We start from the raw sequence: 7,702 nt of genomic DNA on the forward strand, positions 1-7,702 counted from the left end.
TATCATGAATGGATCCCAAAACCAAGACCTCTAAAATATTTCTGTTCAAATACTGTTTTCATATTTTTTCAGCCCTTGATATTATGTTGTTTTTATAGCCTCAAAAACGCCTTATCTGGGAGGCTATGTTTGGGCATTAATATCTTGACAAATATTGTTCCTAGCCTCACCAAACTTTGTAGGATGGAAGACAAACGTGTTTTCTGTATGCCAAGACTATTAAAAGCCTGTACTGCATGCCATTTTATTTTTATAAGGCCCTAGATTTGGAAAACAAAGTGCAAAATTTCTAAACGAGCGACATTAAGGGTACTACAAAGCCACATTTTTGCACCAATATATCAATCATTATTTTTTCTTCAAAAACAATCTTTTGTTAATTTTGTGCCAATATTTGAGGTCTCTACCACCAACGGACATGAAGATATTATGAATAAAACAGGGCGTGGTAGCACGTTTTGGTCATTTTCATAGGACCAAAATGCTATGTGGAGTAGCTAGTAGGGACATAAAAATGTACATGGAAATTGCTTGATATATGGTTATTAAGGGTACAAAGTGCCAATGTCCCTCTGTTTTTCCTTCATACAAAAATAGACTCACATTTGAGAGGTATTTTACCTATGGCAGAAGCATGCCCATTTCAGGATTATATTTTTTTTTGCCTCAGTATCTCCATGAATCGCTGAATAATGGAACATAGGGGATTCCACTTATCAAGAAAATGCCAAGCATGTACCCAATTCAGTCCTGTTGTTCCAAGTCATATGTTGTAACATGTTATTACATCACATGTAATTTCTAGTACATAATTTGCTACATTGCACATGGTTTTGAATAAAGTTATTTGATTTTTTTTTTTATTGAGTGTCTTTTTTAAATATAGGATATAAAATTCAGCCATTCCACTGAATATAGTATCTATCAGAGTTAATGCCTCTCTCTATAATGAGGCCCTGGTAGTCAAGAATATAGCTTGCATTAATGACCTATGGTAAAATGAGTTTATAGGAAACATGCATTTCTTTACTCCAATCAGCATTTCAGAGGCTGGGACACATGTAAGACAATAAGCTTCTTCATTATGGACGTAGCTTTTCATACAGGTAAAACAATGCTTTTAACTATGTGTATTTATCTATGAAGGGAACATGGAAGGACACTGACACTTTGTACACTAAATGACCATACATTAAACTATTTCCACATACATTTTCATGTTCCTTCTGGCTACCCCACATACCATTTTGGTCCTATGAAAATGACAACAATGCTACCATGCCTTGTTTTATTCTTAACACCTTCTTTTCCATTAGTGGTAAAGACCTCAAATATTGGCACAAAATTAATAAAAGATTGTATTTGAAGAAAAAATAATGATTGATACCATTTGGGTGCAAAAAAAGGGGTCTATAATACCCTCAATATCACCCTCTTTTAGGAATCTTGCACTTTTTTCCAAATCTAGGGCATCATAGAAAATCAATAGGCAAGCTGTACTTACAATGGTTCAGTCGTACTGAGAACATGTTTGTCTCCCATCCTACTAAATTTGGTGAGGCTAGGAATAATACTTTTCAGGATATTAATGCCCAAATATGACTTCCCAGATAAGGTGTTTTTGAGAGTGTAAAAGTGAAAAAATATCAAAATAGCAATAAATAAATAAATAAATTAAACATTGAAGTTGATCAAAAATATTTAACAGGCCTTGTTTTTGGGACCCAAACATTATATAGACAAACTCTGAACAAAAACTGAGACGGTGCTGCAACCACTTTCCTGGATTCTGTCTGATTTGACACGGAAGGACCCTTATATACACACATACATACATACATACATACATACATACACACACATATATATGTATATATATATGTGTGTGTGTGTGTATGTATATATATATATGAAAATCCCCCCTTGCCTCTGTCTTCTACACACACACACATACGTATACATGTGTTAAGTCTTTTAATGTATTGTGGTGAGTGTATATTTAAGATCTGAATATAAATTTGAAAATGTTAATTTGCACCTTTTCCTTGGTGTCAGTTTAATTATATTTGATTCAAAGTCCTGAATTATCCTTTTAAAAATGAATTTCAATTTCTCAGGCATTTAATTTCAGTGTGTGTGGACTCTAATTGAAACTTCTAATTGAAATTTTAGACCTTAAAAAAAGTCTCTGGACTGTGACAGGAATGTTCCAAAATGACAAAATCTTAGGAAAATCCTTTAACATGCAGCTGAGTACGAGCAAAGGATCTTCATCACAGTTTCCATTTCTGAGATCAGGAACATGATATTTCTCAGGGTTCCATTTTAAAAGAGGTAATAATAATTCAAAAACTCAACATGATTAAATATTGTATATCATTTTTACCTATCCTGGTAAGAAAATGCCAGACTGAGCACTAGGTACCCTTTTCACGCTACATGCTCACTAAAACAAACTCGTGTGGTATCTCTTGTTCCACAGCCTGTATATAACGAATTGCAAGAGGAAATACGTGGACAGGCATTTGATTAAATTTGCAGATGATGCGGCCTTGGTCAGCTTGTTGCTGGAGTCAGCGTGGGCCCAATTTAGATGATTTCATCAGCTGGAGCAAAGAGTCTCATGTGGGGCTGAACCTGTGTAAAACTTAAGTATTAAAGGGCTAATTATTGATTTTTTAGGAGAAAAGTTTCTCGTCCTCCAGCCTCTGTTATTAAAGGCCAGAGTTAGGAGATACATGATGGTTATAAATACATAATCATCATCCGTCTTCTCCTGTTGACTGATAATCTTCTCTGGAATGCATGCTGTGAAAAAAGACAAAAAAAAAAAAAAAGAAAAAAAAGGATGTTTGATTTTTTTAAAGTAGATAAAACTATTTCTGTGTAGATTAAACCAGTCTCTTCTACAAGCCCCTAACATTGTCTTATTCACAGATTTATTCTGGAAGTAGACTCCTTGACAAATGCAAGTAGTAAAATTATTGGCCAGTGAATGAAAAATTCATTTGCATGTGTCCAGTGAAGGACACTAAAAAAAGAACAGGAAATTATGTAACATTTGTCTTAAACTAGTATTTTGAATTTGTGCATGCGTTCGGGGATGCATTTGTTTTATGAAGGTATAGTGGAATTGTATGAAACAGTCTTTAGCTCCTCAAACTCCTCATTGTTGAACTGAAGGTAAGCATGTGATGACTACTGAATTGTTGGCTGTTGTAAACGTATTTAAATGACTTGGAATAGAATAGAATGGAATAGAACAGAACAGAACAGAACAGAACAGAATAGAACAGATTTTTCAAGTAATTTGTCATTGCTTGGTGTTTGAATCTCTACAAATTAAATTTTCATGTTAGAGATAATGCCCTTCTGCTGGCACACTGTACAGACTCAATTGAGACGTGTACTTTTCATTTTTCAATATTGGTGCACAGCAACAGCCTTCAAAAAGATTGAGAGGAAAGGCTTGACCATTCACTCTCATTTTCTCTACTTAAAACAGCAGAGGATGGCGATTGGATATTCCACTGTCTCTGCCGACTTTGATCGTTTTCTGGCCCACTCAAAATATTGCTCTGAGGTACGAGGAAGTTTGTGAAAATTTAAAAAAATGCAAATCTAACTTACGTCACTAGATGGCGATCAAGCTCTACGGAGCACACAAAATAGCCCATTACCGCATTGCTACTTAGTAAGAATCTCGTTCTGTACTTTCAAATTGAACATTTTTCCCAAGTCAGAAAACTATAAGGTCCCTAGTCAACAGCATTACTTATTTTACTTCAAATTTCTCACATGAAGATTCGATCAAACGTAATTTGTCATGTGTATAAGGAGATGAAATGTTTCTCCCACGTTTACTGGAATTTGACAAAAAAAGAAAAAAAAAAAGAAAAAAAAAGGAGTCAGGCAGAAACAAAAGTATTGCTTTGAACAAATAGAATGTTATTTAATCTATTTGGCTTTATCAATAAACAGAAAACATTATTTTCCTCATCTAAGCAAAGAAAAAAAATATTATTCCTGTGTGATACTTCTGTTTAAAGTGTATTAAAATCTTTCCCCATCTCATCTCTTCAGCCTTTGAGAAAACACAACTGGGAAAGGCTTAAAAAGTTTACTTTATTAACTACTGCTCTTGGTACCATAAAATATCAATATAACACTTTATATGCAAAGTGCCGGCTCAAATATTGAATTGGATCAGCGTTTTATTGCTCTCAGATAAAACTTGCCTCGCTGTTTACTTCCAGATTGGTGACAATAAACACAGAGATAACAGAGTACGGTAACACAAAACACACACTGTAATAGAAGCTTTATTCTTCTACTGGATATTCATATTATTGGTTCTGGGGGCATATATATAGTTTATGTTTTTCATCTAGGAATAATACTAAACCAGAGCTTAACTCTTCTGGTAGGCTTGTATACTCACAGTTTGCACCACAGTGGCATGTGGTCCCAGTTGTGAACTGGGGTACAAGGAGATGACAGTAAATCTGTGGAGCTAGTGGGCAGTGTGTGATGGTGTTTTGGAGCTTGGTGTGTGTGTGTGTTGATGCCACACTGTGATGGTTGAGTTGTGGGTGAATGTGTTTAGCTGGGCATGTTTTACAGCTGTTTTGTCTCTCTATCCTCTCTGATCCCCTGATCACAGACACTTGACCAGCAGCTGTGTGAAGAATCCATCAACTCTCAAAGTAATGGAGAGCTGTGTTCTGCTTCATTTCACCAGCTGGGAAGTGTTGATTGGAGCCCCCCCCCCCCTTTTTTTTTTGGTACAGAGGGGAAACCAAAAACAACGATACTAAAATTGATGCATGTACTTGTAGACTACGATTTTCCAAACAGACACACAGAGAGACGTATCAGCCATTTTAAAAAATTTCCAAAGTAATAAATTGCTAAAACTCTATAACACCACACACACACACACACACACAAAAACTAAACACCACCCCCCCCCATCCTTACTTCTCCAATTTCTACTGTGGTGATACTTGCTGCATTTTAGTCCATGAATACAAAGTGATTTTCTCTAAATAACCCTTCCTTTTCTGCCTGCAGAGACGTACACTTTACCATTCCCTCTCGCCACTGGATGTCAATCAAAATGTATCACTATGAATATTCTTGGCACCACTGTGCTAGAATTCACATGTACCCTTGGAATCGGCTCTAAATGTGAAGCACTTCTTCACCACTGAGGCCCCCCCCACATTGTGTTCCTGTATGCTGCTGTGAGTGAGATCTTCATTAGGAACCTTGAGTCTCCCACCCCCCACCCCCCAGCCAACCTGCTCTTCCCACTCTTCTCCCCCCACCCGGTGCTAAGGATCAGAGCCAGGTATTCCCGATACCAGCCAAACATGTTGATAATTAAACCCCTGTAATCAGGAGGTGTTACCACAACAATTAACAAGGAGAAAAAAAATATGAGTGAATGAGAGACAGTCTCAGAAAGTGTGGCTTTGTGTATGAACGGGCCTTCTCACTACATCTCCTCATGCTCACCTCTGAGTTTTCATGCCTATAGCAATGTACTGCATTCTTTCTGTTTGAGAGACTGATTTAATGTGTTAACTAATGAATGTAAACATAAGTCATTTAAAGAATGTTTAACAATATGTATTTGACACTTAGAACAAGACGGCAGATATGCCTCATTACTGATGTTTGAGTAGTATATATATCCGAACACAGCCATGTGAGAATTCATTCATTAGCGTTCTGTGTCCTGGACCAGGCCAACTAGCATGAAGGAAGGGCCTTTTCTACACAGACAGAAAAAGCAAGAAAAACGGCTTCACTCCTCTTTTCTGTTTCTTTCCCGAAAACATGTTTGTCTTCCCCCTACTTTTCTCTAATTCTCTAGGCACACGTCTCTCTCTCTCTCTCTCTCTCTCTGCTTTTCCCTTTTTCCTCCCTCCTATTTTCCCTCCCAAAGTTGGATGCCTTTGCCCTCCTTCCTCCTCAGCATCAGCTGAAGATCCTGCAAGGCCCCCATGCACAATGAGCTTTAATTGGGTTAAGTTTGTCCGCCACAGATAACATTTCTCTTTCTGCGGAGAATAAAACAAATTGCTGGCACTAATGGCACTGTTTAATGTAGCTCTTTTTATTATGGATGGAGGAAATTAGGAGGAGGCTCCCTACAGAGAGCTGATGTCGTGGGAGTGAGCGCATTGTTTCAGCTCATCAGAAAAACATTTTCGCTGGAGCGCTGGTTTTGGTTGCCACAGCCTCCTTCCTTCCTCCCTCCCTCTCTCTCTCTCTCTCGCTCTCTCCCTTCACAGTCCACAAAAAAAAAAATATTGTTTTAAAAAGTCATATCAAAGAATGTCTGTCTTTATTTATTTATTTATGTATTTGATATAGTGAGACAAAATAGATACAATGTCGGTTCGCTGCAGCATATGTTCTGAAGCCGCTCATAGCGTGTTGTTTCACGGTTTCATGCACTTAAACCCATAAAGCCGGGGTTTCTTTTGGAAAAACTGGGGCTAGAGCCAGGAAAAAAGGGGTTGGGGAGGGGATGGACTTGTTATTGAGGTTTTGGCAAAGAAACACAATAGGCCCCCCCCCCCCCTCAAAAAAAGCCTGAAATATGTCCTTCATCTGGAAAGACCACACTTACCAATAAGGGTAATAATAATAAAAAAAAATTAAAGCACGTCTTCTTATGGGGGACTCACACTCGCTCTATGTCTATACGCAGATGTGTGTACACTCTGCGACGCTAACACCTGAAACCGTTAAAAGGACAATCCGCCATAAAGTGTTATGTACAATCTGGGTTTTTATGGCGGATAATCAGGACTGATGAAGTGGTGGGAACACTAAAATGCAATAGAGCGGTCAGCCCCAATCTGGGTCCCTGTATCTGTCTCCCTCTGCTGTGCTGTGCCACCATCAATGTGCTTAGACAAAAAATTGCTCAGATATCTAATGCTTGTCTGGGTCAGTGTAACAAGAGTGGCCTGCTTTAAGCTCTGGAAGATTATAGGATGTATAATATTAGCAAAAAAAGTAGTAGAGAAGACATTAATGTGGTAAAGACTAAATCCTAGATACAATAGAACCGCAATCACAGTATTCTTTCTGTTTGCTCTCCATTTTCCACTTTGTAGCGTTGCAACATTTCTCATTACTGTTTGAAGGCCTACTGTGGAGTCAAGTTCTCAGAATACATGACATAATGAATGGGGTGGCACTGAGTCACAAAAGTGTCACTAACACAAGCATGGCAGAGTAGAATTATGTGGAGGTAATTGTATTCCTGTAACACAGAGAGGTGTTTGTAAACAAACATTTAAGTCCCCCCCCCCCAATCTTTTACATTGCATATGCATACATAACGGAAAATAAAAATGTTTTCTTCCACAGTTTCACACCCTTTGAATGCATAACCAGGTGTGCTTTGTTAACGAGACAAAAGGGCTATGGGCTTTTGCAGTATTTAAATCAGTTATGTCTAATTATTTCCTATAAAAATAGCCTATCTAGGGCAAAACCAATGAGATGTAACGTGGTCTGTGGAGGGGGGACCTGGCAGAGCTGGCATGAGTTCAGCTCAACAGAACAGAGCAGAACAGAGAGGAGCTGCTGTAGGCAACATAAATATAACATGAACTCCCCAGGCTTGTGACTGTACAATGGGGGAGTGTTTTGGGGAGCTTTCTGGGGCTTCGTTCTC

The sequence above is a fragment of the Chanos chanos genome, chromosome 2, assembly GCF_902362185.1.
Source record: "Chanos chanos chromosome 2, fChaCha1.1, whole genome shotgun sequence".
Taxonomy (NCBI): Eukaryota; Metazoa; Chordata; class Actinopteri; order Gonorynchiformes; family Chanidae; genus Chanos; species Chanos chanos.